The sequence below is a fragment of the Uranotaenia lowii genome, chromosome 3 (assembly GCF_029784155.1).
Source record: "Uranotaenia lowii strain MFRU-FL chromosome 3, ASM2978415v1, whole genome shotgun sequence".
NCBI lineage: Eukaryota > Metazoa > Arthropoda > Insecta > Diptera > Culicidae > Uranotaenia > Uranotaenia lowii.
The window spans coordinates 266,745,684-266,765,316 of NC_073693.1; the positions used below are offsets into that span (position 1 = coordinate 266,745,684).

General features: G+C 35.0%; 1 protein-coding gene across 1 annotated transcript in view; it reads left to right on the forward strand.

Moving 5' to 3' along the window:
* The first annotated feature begins 1,389 nt into the window (after nucleotides 1-1,389).
* LOC129758177 (probable serine/threonine-protein kinase DDB_G0282963) overlaps nucleotides 1,390-19,633 on the forward strand; it is a 425,584-nt gene continuing 407,340 nt past the window's right edge. The window contains exon 1 of the mRNA XM_055755638.1: nucleotides 1,390-2,271. The gene's annotated coding sequence lies outside the window, so the exon portion shown is untranslated. The remainder of the gene's footprint in view (nucleotides 2,272-19,633) is intronic.

A 19,633-nucleotide genomic window follows, 5' to 3' on the forward strand; every position in this document is an offset into this window, starting at 1 on the left:
ATAAAAAATTTTCAATGTTCAACTAAAAAAAATCCGATTGTAATTAATGTATACTTTGGTTCCTAGATTCCTTGAAAAAGGCTAAATAAATTATGCCGAAACGTCGGATGTAGTATAAAACCTCGTTTAACATCTTATGAAGACTAAAAACGCCGAAAACATTTACATCAATTTGCTTAAAGCTCTGTGAAATTACAGATTTTTCTCTGAGTTCGGCAACCTTCATGATAACTTGAATTCAAGACTAAATGAATTTAAATGAAGTTTCAGAAGCTTCATACTTCAGAAACTGATTTTGATAACTTTAAACTCAACTTAACTCAAAGTGTTGATATTTTATATTGAGAAATTAAAAATCAAAACTAGAATTTTCAACGAGAGTTATATTTCAAAATCGAATATATGAATATGAAATTATCAAATCACTTTTTAGTAAAATACTCCAATGAAGAATATAATAACCATTAGTTAAGTTTGATAATTTGTCTGTTGGACATATCTGTAAAAAAATACAATATCAGAGTTTTCCAATCATTTTGAAATTCATTGATATAATTAACTAACTCATCTCAAATGTTTGCTTTTTCAAACGTGAAGATGCAAAATGAGAACCATAAAAAATGGTTTTGAGCCTAGCGCTGATATTCAGAAGTCTAGAAAAAAAAGATGAATTGAAGAACTTTATTCTACCTTCATCTCTTAACAACGTGTGTATTATTTTAATTTGTAAAATGACATGTAAAACAAAAAAATCTTCAAAGAGCTTTTCCAGACTGCCACGTAGTATACAAAAACGACAATTTTCTTTTTATCATTTCTTTTTATCATTTTTTTCTCTCTCAGTGAATATTATAGATTCGCTGGTTGTTGTATAAATGAAGGGATGTATACGTTGCAAGGATATTGAAATGAGTATACATATGAAGAAAATAAGTTAAAAGTTTTCATTATTCTTCTCTCATTCAATATTTTTCAAAATTCATCTGATTTTGTTGAGTAAAATTCAAGGAAAGGAGGAGGAGCAGTGTGCAGCTTATATTGTAGACTTATTTGCAACTGAACAACAACCACTCAGAATGAAATAGCCAATGCTTTCATCTGTAAATGAAATTAGTTCTGTTCTACAAATCTAGCTTGGCACCACTGCACAGCAAAGCTTTCTGTGGCGAGCCCCTCTGAACACGACCAGTTTTTCCGAAGTTTTCCCGAGCTGAAAAGCTTTTGTTACACACGTTCCACTCGAACCGAACCACGGCCTTCGGCTGCTGCTGCTGGTGGGATGCGTGTGTTCGGCTCCTCTCGTTGTTTGGGGGACTGCCATTGAACGTAGCACGTTGGGCCAAAGCCATCTGATGAACTTGTTGCACGCAGCACATCCGGTTTCGCGCTCTCGATGGCGCCATCGTCGTCGTCGTCGTTGACTAGCACGGGTCAGGTGCCTTCCGCGATTGTAGGCCACACTGATACTGGATGAAGACGGAAACGAAGGTGTCGGAAAAGTGGTGCGGTGTTGTACTTTGTTGGATATTCTTCGAAGGAGCAGCAGACAAGGTGCAAAGGCAAACGATCCCATCGGGGACAAACGGTTGGCCCAGTTTCGGTTTGACGGTCGGGCGCTTCACACACGTTTTTCCGGGCGCGTTCTCGGCATCTGCTGCTAGTTGCTGACTGGAGTGCTGTGGCCGGAAGGATTTAACCTAAAGAGTGTTCGGTTTTCGGGGGAGTGGGACTGCTGCAAGGATCTACTGGATCGCTGGAGCTTGCCAGGGTGGGTTTGTAGTGTGGTTTTTCATGTGGTTGGGCATTTTTTGCGCGCGCTTTCAGTGTGTCTCTCTCTCTCTCGGCAACTGTCATCATTTGTTAAGTCGTGTGTCGCTTTTTTAACACCACCACGCGTCGTTAACTGTGCTCGTGGTAGTTTCGTGGCACACGTTTTACCACAAGAGGCCCTACGCCTGGTTAGACTGCTGCCAAAGAGTCATTTACACCTTACCTCGGAGGATGGTTTTATTTATTGTGAGTGCTAAAAGTGCAACGACAGAACAATCAACGAGCATACGAGCTGGAAAACGATGTGTTGTTCCATTCAGGGCACGACGACACTGAACGACGCAAACGACGACGGGAAAAACAAACAAAGGATGGTGTAACAAACCTGTGAGAAAATTAAACATGTGGGAATAAAACCAGACATAGATATTGAGCTTCCTGGAGCAGAAGGATGAATGGATAACTACTATTCGCTATACTCGATTGCTGATGCACTAGCTCGTAAGTAGCCAACATTGCGAAACAAGTCATTTGAACAGAAATGCTTTGTTTTTTCCAACGTTTTTTTTTTCCACATACACGCACAATACTGTCGAACAATACCCCAACAAGAGATCCTTACAAAAATCGTATGCGTTGTTTTGTTGTCGGTTACTCCAACAATCCAAAGCATTCCAAGCTGGAGTTAACAGATTGATGCTGTTATCGTCATGTCGTAAGCGTGAATAAAGGACCAGCACCCGAAGTGAGTTATGTACCGGTCTGGTTCGTGTTCTCTAAGCGGGAGCCATTTATTTGGTCGTCTGGTGTAGTCAACCTGATGAATGAGCTAATAACAATGATCAAATAAATCAAGCTTTTCGCGTAAGGCTAAGTTACGGTGGTTTAGTGCATATCATATTTTCTTCAGTTGTTTAGAATACGGAAATCGCATACAATTATGAAGAATTTATTCACCGTTAGTTAAGTTTGTTAATTAGCTTATCGGCCTTATCAGTGAAAATGATGTCCACGCTAATGCGTAGCGGTAGAGTCATTTCTACCTACCCGATCAGGAGAGCATATCAAAATAATAACTCAAACGTATCTCACCAAGATATTTACATATGATTCAGTTATAATTAAGTACTCCAAATTTTCGATGTTAAGTTTCTCCAATCTGAATTATATCTTATTCTGATTGACAAAATTGAATGGGGTTGAGCTCATATTTATTGATCAAGATTTTTTTCGGATTGGGCTAAAATAAAATGATTATATCTTATTTTGATATACGTTCAACTTTTTCTGAAACACGGACATCGAAGTCAACGGCTCAAACCTTGCATTAACGAGTTTCGCTCAACAGATTCATAAAATTGAATTAAATTTTGGGGAAACCCAAAATGGGGCATGGTTTCCGGATCAGGAGGGAAAAACAAAATTATATCAAATTGAGATACTTTGATACTTATTTTTTTCTATCTAAATGAGTTATAATTCAGTACTCGTAGGATGTTAAAATATCTCAAATTATATCAAAAAATCTATACGATCATAGCTAAATTATATCAGTTTTTGATATGCTCCTATCAAGATTATATCTCGTTCAGATAGCATAGTTTGATATTGGACAGAACAAATTATATCAAAATTATAACTTGTCAAGATATGAGTGCTTCGAGAAAATTTTCTAGTGGAAGGTCAATAAACCACATTATTTGATAAAACCATGCCCCATTTTTGGTTTCCCAAAAATTTGATTCAATTTTATAAATCTGTTGAGCGAAACTCGTTAATGCAAGATTTGAGCCGTTGACTTCGATGTCCGTGTTTCAGAAAAAGTGGTACGTATATCAAAATAAGATATAATCGTTTTATTTTAGGACAATCCGAAAAAAATCTTTATCATTGAAAATGAGCCCAACCCCATTCAAGTCTATCAATCAGAATAAGATATAATTCATATTGGAGAAACTTAAAATCAAAAATTTTGAGTACTTAATTATAACTGAATCAGATGTAAATATCTTGGTGAGATACGTTTGAGTTATTATTTTGATATGCTCTCCTGACCCGATCAGGAGAGCATATCAAAATAATAACTCAAGCGTATCTCACCAAGATATTTACATCTGATTCAGTTATGATTAAGTACTACAAATTTTCGATTTTAAGTTTCTCCAATCTGAATTATATTTTATTCTGATTGACAGATTTGAATGGGGTTGAGCTCATTTTCAATGATCAAGACTTTTTTCGGATAGTCCTAAAATAAAATGATTATATCTTATTTTGATATACGTACAACTTTTTCTGAAACACGGACATCAAAGTCAATGGCCTAAACCGTGCGTTTATGAGTTTCGCTCAACAGATTCATAAAATTGAATCCAAGCTTTGGGAAACCAAAACTGGGGCATGGTTTTAGCAAATAATGTGATTTATTGACATTCCACTAGAAAATTTTCTCGAAGCACTCATATCTTGACAAGTTATAATTGTGGTAGGTTTTGTTCTGCCCAGTATCAAACTATGCTATCTGAACGAGATATAATCTTGATAGGAGCATATCAAAAACTGATATAATTTAGCTATGATCGTATAGATTTTTTTATATAATTTGAGATATTTTAACATCCTACGAGTACTAAATTATAACTCATCCAGATAGGAAAAAATTGAATATCAAAATATCTCATCTTGATATAATTTAGTTTTTCTCTTCTGATCGGGTATATCTTCACTTCAGAGTAGTTGACCCTTGCTGAACAAATATTTGGTATGTGATGAAAATGTATGTAATGAAAATGCTTCTAGATGTGGATTACACGCCCTCCTCCCCTCCCCCCCCCCCCCCATGAGGGTCCAAAAATGTTAAGCAATTGTTCTTTTCTAAACTCAAGCCTTTAAATTTTTAATCAAATTTTGATGAAAGACTGAATAGGTGGAAGATAAATCAAAAGTTACAATCTCGACTCAAAACTAAGTCCAAAACCTCAAAATTTTATCCCAGGTCCACAATTCTACTACAAAAAATTTCTCACTTGTTGATAGATATTTTAAGACTCCACTCAAAATTCACTATCAAAAATTTTTCACAAAAGAAATTGGTGAATGAAATTCGGGTAAAGTCCTTGGTCCCGAAAATTGAATTTTCAATTTGATTGGACTCACTAAGGTTGCCAGATTGCCTAGATTTTGTCCGACTGTTTTCACTTTATATGCTAAATAAAGATAAAATCAAATTGTGTGATCACAATTATGTATTTTGCGTTCAAAACAATTTTTTAGCATAATTTATCCAAATAAACTGGCTTATGTGTATCGAAAAAAACCATTTTTCGAGTTGTTTCTTCTTGATTTTGAATAATTTCCAAATTTGACTGTATATTGCCCAGAAGCATGGCCGTAGGAACGGGGGGGGGGGGGGGGGGGGGGGGGGGTTTTGGGGGTTAAATCCCACCCATGAAGATCCAAAACAGCAAGCGAGTCATTCTACATTACACTCAAAATTTTAAATTAAGAACCAAATTATGATATTAGAGAAGGTTAAGCAAGAGTAATAATCTAGACTATAAATTAATGCCAAAACCTCAAAAACCCATCCCAAAACCAAAATTTGGCTCTTTTTTTTTAAATTTTCTCACTTGTTCTTCGAAATTCAGGTTAGAATATTAAATTTTGAATTAAATCAAACCCATTTCGGAGGTTCTGATTCCATAAGTCCCATAACCAAATTTGAATTCCTATTTTCGTATTTCGGATTCTGTATCCAGTTCAGTATTCTTGATATTTAGTTCGAAAAATCATAAGAAATAATGTTTTCATTGTGTTATTTTGTTTGACACGAATGTCAAAGCGTTGGTAAATTGTCACAAATAAACAAAAAAAAAGTTTTATTTGGGATTTAAGCCTCTTGGGTTTATTCATCCCAGAAATTAGATATGAAAAGCTGCCTTTAAATCCTGGTTCAAATTTGGTTTTGCATTTCATATTAAATTTGATTCATGGTTTTCGAGATCATATGTATTTCCAATATTTTGATTACCCGAATATGAAAAAAGAAAAAAATTGTTTTATGTTAAAATTCGAAGTTTTTAAACTCAATTCTTACACAAAATTCAAAAACTTAAAGTTTCGAAAAGGCAATCAAAAATTTAAAACTCAGAATCAGATCTTTCTAAATTCATATTTTAATTCGGATTCACGATACAGATTAAAAATAAATAATTCAAATAGTGAATTTAGATTAAATCTGTACTGCAGAATCTAAATAATAGATTCATAAACGAGGGCTCTAAAACTTGGCTCATAAAATTCTGATCTGGAATAAGATTCGGAAATCGTATTTTTTCGTACATTTCAGAAATCGTATGGAAATTCGAATACAGATCCAAAGCGCAATTTCTGAATTCAGGTTCAGAATTCAGATTTAGAATGCAGATTCAAAACGAGACGAGAGATCTCGCTTTTCGCTTGCCAAAAGTGTGCTACACTTCGAAGTATAACTCGAATGCACTGAATTTAAGTGTTAAACTTTATTCGACAAAATTGAACACAACATTAGCCGTAACTTAAAAATGCTTAATTTAGTCCAGGGGTTTCTGAGATTCTGCTGAATTTCGGTGTTTTTCGTCATAGATTTCATTGCCATCCTTAATGTGTTAAGCTAGGCTTGCCAGATACTTTCAGAAAAAAGCGGGACACTTTACGAAAAAAAAGCGGGACACAGCCGAAAAAAGCGGGACGTTCAAGAAAATCTTAAAAAAGTTTAATTGTGTAGCCCAACTTATACGATTATCATCAACCAAAGTTGTTCATAGGAAGTACACTAAGGTTTTTTTTTAACGCAGATTGATTTTGCTCATTTTTTCTTACATACATGACTTCCATTTACACGGATTGTGCCATATGCACCGTTATTTTCCACGGTTCTAGCGAATTAACACGTTTTTTGAGAGAAAATATTTCAAGTCGTACATGTAAACGGCGGATCTGATACCGCACAAAAATCCTTTATGTAATTAATATAAAAATTAGTTTGTTTGGTGATTTGTTTAAAAATTTGAAAACTCCAGAAAACTTCCACCTTTATATACTTTGAACAATTGAGTCGAAAAAGTTAGTGTACAATATAAGGCCATTCAACTAAGATTCCGGCGAAAAAAAATCTCTTCAATTCTTTAATCTATAATTATTTGGAAGAAACTTAAACAATATTTTCTTCGTACACTGAACACTTAACTTAATCAGAATCTTGCTGTAATGCTTAGAGCTTTAGAGTTATTCAGTATTGTCTGTAATAAACTATGAAAAATGATGCTTATTTTTAGAAAAAAGACGTAGGGGAGATGGGGGCATAATAGCCACCTTAAGGACAACGCTTATTTAACCATAGAACAGCTGTAATATGTGAATTACATCATTGTTTCGTGTTCAGACTCTCAAATAGTCTATTGCCTAATTGGATGGAACTTGGAAAGTAGATAAAAACGTTTAAAAATGCATTTTAAAAATTTTTGCCGAAAGCTGAAAACCAGTCACTGTAGAGGCATAATGAGAAACCCCCCGAGGCAGTATGAGCATCATTAATGAAGGCATAATGAGCGTTTTCTGCTGGGAATTCTAGCAGCAAATTCGACTCGATGAAGTCAACTGAGTAATAGAGCTACAGCTTGACTTGTATCGTCTGACGATTTGGCCTATTGGTAAGATGTCGGAGAGGTAATCAGTAGGCTCGAGTTCGATTCCTGGTCGAGGTGATTTATTTTTCATTTTTCATTCATGATCATGATTGCACTAAACGATGAGGCGTAGATTCATCAAGCAAAGCAATAACAAAATAATCTAGATCTGTTTGTAGAATTCAAAGAATGAACACATTCTCATTCATTATGTTTCTGGTGTTTTGTTTGACGGATGATGCTATTAGCCTTAAAAAAAAATAAATCATGAATGGTATGTGCAAAAAAAAATCCCCTCGAACAGGAATCGAACTCGAGTCTACTGATTACCTCTCCGACACCTTACCAATAGGCCAAATCGACAGACGAAACAAGCCAAGCTGTAGCTCTATTATTCAGTTGACTTCAGCGAGTGTAATTCGCTGCTAGATTCTCCGGCAGAAAATGCTCATTATGCCTTCATTGAAAGTGCTCTGTTCGCCTCTAGTGAACAAATTAAAGTAAAAAAGCGTTTTAAAATTGATTGAAGTGAAAAATACAAAATTTTATGATGTTGAAAATTGAGAAACAATGTGTAGATCATGTTGCAGTGCGTACATTTCAGATCAAAATGATTTAAAGGTCATAAAAGCTTATTTGGTGGTGCTCAAAAAATATAATATTTTCATCACTTGAGAACCTAGCTGGTTATTATTTAATATTTCTGTAAAGATGAGAAGGATATTTCTTTTTTGATGAAAAATTAATACTATGGATACTACGCAACAAATCCTTTTGAAAATTTGTTTAAAAAAATACGTACTTATGTAGAAATAAGGAATGTTCATTATGCCCTGGGTGCTCGTTATGCCCTCATCTCCGCTACTTGAAAGTATTTCTGTTCCTCACAGAATTCAAATTGAGACTAAAGTTTGATATTTTCCAGATTTAATCAGTTAACTTTGTTAAAGTTTTCCAAGAAAAAAAGCGGGACATTTTGAGGAAAAAGCGGGACAACGGGACATTCAACAAAAAAGCGAGACGCGGGACGGATGGCAACCCTATGTTAAGATAGCTTGTCAATTCAATTTCTAAATTTAAATTTTTTAAACACAATTTGATGAAAATCACACACATAAAAGGTGGAATTTGAGTTTTGTGTTTCATCCAAAAAAAAAAACCAAAATTTTATTCAAAAAAACACATCCGCAGGATTTTTTTATGGAATTGATTCTTTATGAGAAATATTTGCTATTAAAGAAACATCTTCACCTAAAAAATCTGCACAAAGTTCTATATTTTCCCAGTGTATTGCTTCGGATTATTAACTTATTGAGGACACCAAAAATCTGCATTTTTTGTTTCAGAAACCAATAGACAAAAATCTGTTAGTTCAATATGAATATTTGAGTAACGGGAAGATTTGTAGGAAATTTTTTAGAATGAGGTTTCATTATTGGATTCAAAACATATAAATTATGCTTTTCAATGGAGCATACTAAAATCATTAATTTGGTTAAAGTTTGCATCAAGAGAAATTTTGATCCGAATATCTAATGATGACTCTTGATTCTTAAAAAAAATTGTTTAACTTCATCAAAGGTTAAAATAGTTGAATTTGCTACATAGTTTGGAAGATTGGATTGATTTGATTTGAGTATAGAATAAGTTTTTTTTAAGAAATGGGAGACTCCTAAAAAAACTTATTTTATGTCCAAATCAACTAAGATTGATCTACTAGAGTACTAAACAAATTCCAATATTTTAACCATCAATAAAATCGAATTAAGCTCACTTTTTAGGTTTTAACTTTTTATGTCAAAGTATTCAAAAATCAATTGTCATATAGTTACAAACATAATTTGTTTTAATTTTATTTTTTATTCGTGCATTGTTGGGCAAAAAATTATAGGTAAAAAACAGTCACCAAAACCCTCCCCATGAATCGGTTCTTCCTACGGCCCTGCCCAGAAGACTGAGTCGATTTGGCATAATTTGAAATTTTTCAAACCCTAATGTCTTAATAGCTTTGTTTTGGCTCAAAACTCATCCATGATTTTTTGCAAAAAATTTTTAGTATCGTCAACAGAAGCAAATTTGAATTTATATATTTGTGTTGGAAAATTTAATATTTTCTTCTGCAAATCCATATCAATTTTGTTTCTTCTCTGAAACCATGTCTGGTATTGGGTGTTGCGCTAATTTATTATTTCTTTAATGGAAATTTGGCTTGAGATATAGCTCAGTTGGCAAGTCAGTTGCTTCCTGAGCAGATGTCCGTGAGTTCGAGCCCAAGACTAAACATCGAACACAGTTGTACCGGATAAGTTTTTCAATAACTTTCCGCCAACTGTTAACGTTGCTATAGTCGCGAATGCCACAATGTTGGTAAAACGACTGTAATCGAAACAAAAAAAAAATTAAAAAGAGATTTCTAGTTAAGATCCCTTTTTCGGTCCATAATTATTGCGAGTTTTTGTTTTCAATTTAGATTCAACAATCGATTTTAAATTAGGAATTCAGAACTTTCGTTCAGCTTAAAAGTGCAGGATTCAGAATCGGTATAAAAAGTCAAAATTGCCGAAGAAAAACACAAAACAGATGAAAAATACATTGAGTATGAAAATAAGATCTGATTTTTATCAAGATAACGTTTTTTGAAAAATCTGAATTTTTATTTTTATCTTTTTTACAGGGTTTGAAAAATGAAATAAATTATCAGTGATGAATTTTTGTTGATAGAATTACTTGTACTTAAATTTCATGTTGGGAAAAGTCAGCTGGAAATATGTTTTATTGGTTTGTTGTATAATATAAATTGTAAATACTTCAAAACCAAAGAATCTGATATATCGAGTTTACAGGAGTTGGAAATATATCTGATTTGAATCCCAATCTTATTCTCTTACTTTTATTCCCTTATATTTGATGCCTTTTTCATAAAAGTTTTTCTTTCAAATAAAGCCTTCAAGATCCTTCATTTATTGTTAAAGCTTCAAAAAAACTGGAATCTTTAAATACTTCGAAAGTGCATAAGGATTTTAAATTAATAACTATTAAAATAAAAGAACTACGACCATGGCGTTATTGGTGGAAAAGGACAGAGAGCACAGATTGTCAAGGCTGCTGCCACGAAAAATTTGTTTCTGATTCAGTCTCTGATAGAATGGCGAATTGGCACAGGGAGAGCAGATTTGAAAGGCTGCTGCTGCTGATTGATTGCTTAGATTTGGCCTCCCGGTGGAAAAGACGGAATTGGCTTAGCAAGCGCGAATTTTTAGGCTGCTGTTGCTGATTGTTTTAATTTGGCCTTCCGGTGTAGAAAGACAGATTGGCTTAGCAGGCTCAGATATATAAGGCTGCTGCTTCTAATTATTTGTTTAATTTGGCCTTCCGGTGAGAAAAGACGGATTGGCTTAGGCAGCGTAGATGTTTTAGACTGCTGCTGCTGATAGTTTGCTTTAATTTGGTCTAACGATGAAAAAAGCCAAAATTGGCGTAGAAAGCGCAGATTTTGCAGAGGATTTGCTGCTGATTGTTCGTTTTATGTGGCCTTCCAGTGGAAAAATACGGAATTGGCTTAGGAAGCGCAGATTTTCAAAGCTGCTGCTGCTAATTATTTGTTGTGATTTGACCTTCTGTTGAACAAAAAAACAAATTGGCTTAGGAAGCGCAGATTTTGAGGCAGCCTCTGCAGATTGTCTGTTGTGATTTGGCCTTCCGGTGGAAAAAGATGAATTGACTTAGAAAGCGCAGAGTTTAAGCTGCTGCTTATTGTATGTTTGATTTGGCCTTCTGATGAGAAAAGGCGGATTCGCTTAGAAAGCGCAGAATTATAAAGCTGCTGCTGCTTATTGTTTGTTTGATTTGGCCTTCCGGTGAAAAAAGACGGATTGGCTAAAGAAGCGCAAATTTATAAAGCTACTGCTGCTGCTGATTGTTTGTTGTGATTTGGCTTTCAGGTTGAAAAAGACAGATTGTCTTAGGAAGCTCAGGTTTTTCAGGCTGCCGCTGCTGATTGTTTGTTTTGATTTGGCCTTCCAGTAGAAAAGATGGAATTTGCTTAGGAAGCGCAAATTTCTAAAGCTGCTACCGCTAGTTGTTTATTTAATTTGGCCTTCCGGTGGAAAAAGACAGATTGGCTTAGGAAGCGCAGATTTTAAGGCTGCTACTGCTGCTGCTGCTGCTGCTGCTGATTGATTGTTTTGATTTGGCTTCCCGGAGGTTAAAGACGGAATGGCTTAGGAAGCGCAGATTTATTAGGCTACTGCTGATTGTTTGTTTTGATTTGGCCTTCCGATGAAAAAAATACAAATAGACTTAGGAAGTGCAGATTTTGCAGAAGTTTTGCTGCTGATTGCTTGTATGATTTAGACTTCTGATGGAAAAAGATGGATTGGCTAAAGAAGCGCTAATTTTGAGGTTGCTGTTGTTGATTTTTGTTTGATTTTTTTCTCCCAATGCAAAAAGTTGAAATTGGCTTAGAAAGCGCATATTCTTTAGGCTTGTCCATGAAAAAAACTACAAACTGACTTAAGAAGCGCAGATTTTGCAGCAGCTTTGTTGCTGACTGTTTGTTTGATTTCTTCCGATCCAAACAGACAAACTGGCCTAGGAAGCGCAAATTTTAAGGCAGCTACTGCTGATTGTTTGTTGTGATTTGGCCATGCGGTGGAAAAAGGCGGAATGACTTGAGAATTTAAGATTTTAAGGCTGCTGCTGATAATTGTTTGTTCGGTTTTGCCTTCCTGTGAGATAAGACGGATTGGCTTAGGAAGCGCAAATTTATTAGGCTGCTGCTGCTGATTGTTTGTGTTGATTTCGCCTTACAGTGGAAAAAAAACAAATTAGCTGTGGAAGCGCAGATTTTTAAGGCTGCTGCTGCTGATTGATTGTTTTAATTTGGCCTCTCGGTGGAAAAAGACAGAATTGGCTTAGGAAGCGCAAATTTATAAAGTTGCTGCTGCTGATTGTTTTTGTTTTGATTTCCTTCCGATGCGAAAATTCCGAAAAAAAATAAGGTTTGGCTTAATAAGTGCAGAATCGAAGTCTGCTGATTTTTGGGATTTGGCCTTCTGGTGCAAAAATACGGAATGACTTAGGAAGCGCAGATTTTTTTGGCTGCTGCTGCTGATTATTTGTTTGATTTGGCTTTCCAGTGAGGAAAGGCGAATTGACTTAGGATACGCAGATTTTAAGACAGCTGCTGCTGATTGTTTGTTGTGATTTGGCCTTCCGGTGGAAAAACACGGATTGACATAGAAAGGCAGATTCTCAAGGCTGCTGTTGCTAATTGTTTGTTGTTATTTGGCCTTTGGCAGTGGAAAAAGACGGCTTGGCTAAAGAAGCGCAGATTTTAAGGCTGCTGCTGCTGATTGTTTGATGTGATTTGGCCTTCCGATGAAAAAGAAAAACAAATTTGCTTTGGAAGCGCAGATTTTGCAGCATCTTTGCTGCTGATCGTTTGTTTCATTTGGCCTTCTGATGGAAAAAGACGGATTCGCTTAGGAAGCGCAGATTTTTAAAACTGCTGCTGCTGATTGTTTGTTTTGATTTGGCCTTCCGGTGGAAAAAGACTTCTTTTGTTTCTATAATAGTCGTTTTAACATCGTTATGTCATTCGCGACTTAGTAAAAAGACGGAATTGGATTAGTAAGTGCAGAATTTAAGGCAGCTACTCACCCCACTTTTCTACCCCGAAGACTATCTCGGTATTTAGCCAGCAGATCGTGGCCTAGAGGATAGCATCCTTGTCTTCTAAGCCAACGATCATGAGATCGAATCCCGGTCGTGACATAACCTGGCACACATAGTATGATGAAGGTTGGCGGTTGTAGCATTAGTGAAATGCTAGCCGGGTATACCTTGGAATTGTACGCCTCGATGATGCAGCACATGCATGTGGATGGAGCTTTTCAAGGGAACTTAGGTTGCACTTGGAGATCCTACCTTGATATGTGTGTGCTCGTAGTGCTACCGGTAAACAACTGCAACTTCAACCAATAGTGCAGGGGTATCAAGTAGCATAGCAAAGTAATAATAATAACGCGGGGTAAACCACAATAGATCAACTTAATGGTCGCAGTGCACTCTCTCCCCAACAGGAAAAAAAAATCTCAGTATTTGAATCCTTATTCAAACCAAAATTTCCCTTAATTTCACAAAATTTCAATATTAATCCACCAAAATCGATAAGGTCATAAGAAATTAAAAGCACGGAAAGTATGAACAATATTTTTCAAAACAATTAATTGTGGTTAAAACTCTTGGTGGGTAGTGGTGGGTGTTTACGTAAATGATCAACTTCTCGTTTGTACCTTTTAAAAATATGAGCAGAAATAATAGAATCCTAAAAACTTGTTGAATGAGAAAGACATTAATTATAACGAAAGCCTGATAATTCCCTTGAAGAAGAATCAGAACTATAACTTATTAAAAATTAAGGAATAGACAAAATTGTTGCTCGATCTAGAAATAAGAACGAAAAAACTCCAAAAAATTATTTTATTTCAACGAAAAAGTATCGAAGATCAGGACCTAATAAAACGCTTACGAAAAACCAGCTTCATAACAGAAAGTCTTTCGCTGCTCCATACTTCCGGTAACAGGTGGTCCCAAAACAGAAGTAGTGCTCCACAGTGAATCGTTCGTTAGGAATCTTCATCATCTCCTTCGAGATTTCAATAAATAACGAATAAAATTTTCCATATCTTGAACTTATTGGGCTGATGATCCCGGCGCCGGCCGTTTTTCCTCTGCTCAATCCGGCCCAACCAATGCAATGTTCCATAATTCTGCCATTTACACGGTCAAGGTCGAAAGCGGATCCTCCCAGCCGTGTCTTGGGTTTTCCTTGGCATCGGTTCCTTACTTCTGACGGAATTGGAAAATGGCACACACACAAACAAACACAAGCACACATACATCAACACCCACACATACACACGCACACTCCGAAGTTCAGAACACTCGACAAACAAACCGCTCTTTTCCGGCAGCGGCTCCAGTCAGTCTGTTGAAGCGGGTCTGGATGTCTCCTGGCATTTCCTGGCCCGTGGGAAGCGAAGCTGGATTTTTGGTGTTTTCCCCAGGCTGCCAACCAGAATCCAGGAGCCAGGAGCCATATATTTTATTTTTAAGGAGCAGAAGACTCATCCCTCCTAGCTCAAAGTGTTCTGTTCTGTTATGTTTGGTAGCATACCGAGGAGGGCAGCTTTTGTTTTTTTATGTATGTTTCTTGCTGTTGCCAATGGGATTTTGAGCTGGAATCACAATTCTCCCAACGGTCGGTGTGACCAAATTCTGGTAGATTGAGATGGGGAAATACAGCAATACCGAGAGCTTTCAGCCAAAACGTAATTCGGTGTTTGAGAGCTGCTGCAGCAACAACAACGAGTACTCGAGGGAGCAAGAAAGAAAACAAACTAAATTGACAGACGAGATGTTTAAAATGTTGCTGAACCGCACCCTAGCAAAGATTGGTTTAGCGTAGGAATAATCATTCTGAGCAAGTGGTTGCATTTCCATTTCTAATAGTTGGACATCGTATTGAGCAATTATAATATTAATTAAATATGAAATTAAACATTTAAACTAAACATTTTCAAGGAAAGATATAAATAAAACGCTAATTAAAATTTGTATTCTTGATTTCCAAGCTCTCAAAAACATTTATTACTCACGTATTTTTAGAACATTTCAAAATGCAATTGAATTTTTTAAAATCACGATCATTGTAAAATTTTACAAACAGAAAGCCATTTTTTATTTTCATCTGTAAAATTACTCCAGTACAATGGAATGATAATGTTTTTACTTTAATTTTTACTTTTTATCAAAGTTTTTAATTATTGTCACTCCGAAATAACCAAAAAGTTAACAATGCTTGAGCATCTTACTCCCTTAGATCGAAATTTCAACCTTGTTTTTAAAAACATTATGGGAGAGTGGGGAATCATGGGCCCCTTTTTTTCGTTGGTCCATAAATTCTTTATTATAAAAGATAAAATGAAAATAAAAAATGTTTTGGTTTTCTACATTTTCAAGGTATCATAAGGTATTTTTTTAATTTTTTTAATAAGTTATTTTCCCCAAATTCTGACTGTTTGAAAAACAGCAATATTTTTTGAATTTTGAAAAATGGTGGGGAATCGTGGGCCACCAAATCCAAATTGACCAAATAACATGCAAAGCTTATGAGTTGACCCGAAATTGTGATTTCCTAATTCATTTCGTTATTTTAAAGCGATTTCAGATGATGAAATAAAAAAGAGAGCTGTGTATGATCGCATAGATTCCAAAACTTGGCTCGCGAACGTTTTGGCAAAATTTCTTATGTAGGATGGACAAAATATTTTTCGTAACTCTTCATTTGGCATAAGAAAACTTTGCAGATAGATAAAACGTATTTTAAGTTCTGAATGTGTATAAAAACATAAAAATAAAGGTGATTCAAGATGTGTGGCCCACGATTCCCCACAAGCTATGATTTGCAAATTGGTTGCGTTTGTGTGACTTATTGATGTTTCCTCAAAAATTCCTTTTCCACGTGAAAGATCATGACAAAACTAAGATCATAAGAGTATGACCATATTTTTGTTATGCACTTCAGGTTCCCTATCGATGAAATTAGCGGGTGTTTTTTTAATTATGTAAGGAAATTTTTCTAACTTTTTTTAACTTGATAAATTAAAGAAGCATGTGATGCGTATTTCAGTCAACAACATATAGGAATACATGCTCACGCAAAGCGACGACGATGACAGTTGGTTTGAGATTTTTATCTCAACACACATCTGAGATATTAAAAGTGGCCCACGTTTCCCCATGGCCCACGATACCCCACTCTCCCCTACATATATGTTCAAAAATGGATACCAATACCAGCTTAACTTACTTGACTTAATGATCCCGCGCTGATCCTCCGGGCCGTGATACCAATACCAGATCGATATTAATTTTTTTTACTGATACCACTACAACCTAAGAAGAGGTTGCAAAATTTCAATGCCGCTCGGCGCAAAATCAATGCCAAAAAGGCGCTGAAACTTGCATTGAACCAAAGATGATTTGATTGGAAAAGGACTACTTGCATAACAAGTCAAACTCTTGAGCAAAATGATGCAAGATCACTACATTCATGAAAAACAAGAAAAACATTTTATGGTATTTTCATACTATATCCAGAATTCATATCTAGAATTCACTTCGGTATGAAATTTCATTTGAATTCCGGTTCAAAAGAACTAGGAAAAATAAAAAAGGAATAAAATTTTTAAAACTTCAAAGTCAAAATTTCGTGCGTTCTTCGGAAAAGCTGATTTTTACGTAAAAACGTCAATTTTTAAATCATGTTTAATTCAACAGTTTTACCGAAAAAGTGAACAAATTTCTAAAATAAATTTTAATCTTCATTCAAAAGTCATTTCGAAACCCAAAACTGGAAGAAAAAAATACATAATTGCATATAAAAAGCTAAAAGTTTTACCACTGATAAGCTGTATAACTCCCCCTGCGTAGGAAAAAAATATTTATCGCTCAAAGCTCCTGACGCTAGCCCATCATTATCTAAGCTTCGTTTCCCGGTCATGTAATGATACTAATAGCTAAATTCCAATTTTTTCGTAAATCATTCAATTTTTATGTGATAATTCAAAAAAATGTTTTTATAAAGAGTAACATATGTAACTCAGTTAGTTGAAATTTCAGTTTCAATGTATCGGATTCTTCAATGTATTGAATTCTTGTTGAAAAAGAGAGTATGATCTTTTAAAAATTTTATCCAAAGGGGCAATTTGAAGAAATTTCAGATGATCTAAAAAGTATATTCTCTAATAAAATGCCTGGACTAAATCGTTCACCAGAAGATCCCTTTTTAAACAACTGCGATTTTTTCCTCAATAAGATATAGAACATTTTCGCTTTGAAAGTAAAATCTATAACTTTTATTCATTTGCTTAAATTAATTCTTAAAAACTGTTAAACTTTAATTCAATTATATTATGAAATTATTTTTTAAGTTTTCATATCCTACTAATTGGAAAAGTTTTTTTTAAATATGAAGAACTGATTTTCATATGTAGGCACGTTTCAAATTTTGTTCCTCAAATTTAAAAGCTCAATGAATCTAGTACATTTCAATCATCGGGACCTATTTTCACTGGGAGGAAAACATAACAAAAATTGAACACCATAGCAACTTCTTATACTTTTGCACTCGGAGAAATTGAAGCAGGCTAAAAATGCTTGATAGATAAGGAAATTTCTATATATTTTTCTACGTGTCATTAGAGCAAGTTCACTGGTGTTGGGGAAAAGTTGTAGAAATTTTGACATTTTGAAAATTTTACCATGCAAAAATGTTTTCAAGATCTTGGGGAGTTGTATTTTTTTTACAACACTGTTTCTATTTCAGCCGTATGTGATAGAAATATTGCAAATTTTTCATCACAGCATGCGAAAATACAACACGTGTTGTAACAAAACTAGAAGGTCACAGATCTTGAAAATGGTTTTGCATGGCAAAATTTTCAAAATGTGCCATAAGTGTCAAAATTTCTACCTCTTTTTCCCAACACCAGTGAACTTGCTCTTAGAACACATTAAACGTAACTTCGCGAGAATTACTAAGAAGAATTTTTACAAAAGGCTTTGATTGGTATCTCAAATATTACAAAAAGGTTTATTTTCAAACAACTACTGATTTACACATCACATATTTGAAAAACGCTATATTTCGTCAGTTAAACGTGTGATTGCTGGTCTATTTTTGATAGAAAATTAGTGGCATAAAAACAAAAAAAAAATATAGCGTTTCAAGATTGAAGTGACAGTGAAAGAATTATGAACTGTGTAACAGTGCCAAAACATTTTACAACGGTGACCAAAATAGGCACTCAGCACGATCATTTTGTGTTAGTCTGATTTTCACTGATTTTTATTTTCTAGCTTCCTGAATTTTGGAAAAAAAAAACATGGCAACCCTGATGTTGGCCGGTGATTATTTCCATCCTCCTTCTTCTTGGGATAAGATTGGGAGGGACGTAAAAACGATTTTATTTTTTGTCGGCGGTTTCAAACCGAAGCAGAGCCTCTCGCTGCCAATTTCGCTATGATATCGAGAGCACATTATTGGAGTAAAGGCTGAATTGTGGGTTTACAGGAAGTTTACAGGATTTTAAATTTTGCTAACCGAGGAACATTATTTTACTAGTTTTACTGCAGAGGTGACCTCGGTCCTAATGCACGTCAATAATCTTTCATTCTTTTCTCTCTTTCCAATATCATCTACTGACTACCAGGACGTGGCTGTTGCCGTTATTGATAATCAAAGAGAGAACATCAGTTTTGAGCATTGTGAATATACTGCCAATCCCAGGAAACATTCTTTTGACCTTTGATAAAAGTTTTGGCCTCGGTCAATCACGGAGTGGCAACCATTGGCGATGTGGAAGTAGTTATTAATACCGAGCCACGCCAGCGGTTAATGAAGTCGATATGTATTTATCTTCACTAAAATTAAATAAATCAAAAAAAGAAATTAAAAAACTTCGGATTATCCATTCTTCAAAATATTGAATGAATAATTTCGGGTTCAATGATTCAAGTGAGTTGTCAATCGTGCTAAGCTAAGCTTAAAGATAAATTTTATTCAAAACTGATCAATTTTAGAATTTCAACACTCCATATCACCAAATCTATGGGTGGCAGAACAAATCTGAAGAACGGTTTGAATTCAGGACATCAAAATCTTTCCTAAGCAGTTTTTCCAACAAAGGCACCAAAAATGTTGTTCCGTTGTTTTTTTTAAGTAAAATACCTTTATATAATTATTTTTAATTTTTTATGTGTATCTTTAGCAAACAGTTGAAAAAAAAATAGTTACATTTTCATAACTTTGATTTAATTCGGGAATAAGAGCAATATCACCAATAAAAAAAGAGAAAAAAAAATCAATACTGATGTTATGAAATCGATTGGTACATCTTTGTACCTGAAAATAATCACATTTTCTTAGGTGATGGAAAGAATTAGAGACATGAGCTATCAAAGAACGAAAGAACATAAGCCGTAAATATCATGAATTTTTCGAAAAAGATACAACGGCTCACTGGCAGGACTTGAACCTGCAATCTCCGCTTCAGTACAACGGCGCGTTAGCCAATTTCACCACGGTGAACGTGATGAAACCGGCGAACCCGAGCAATCGAGCTCTGCCG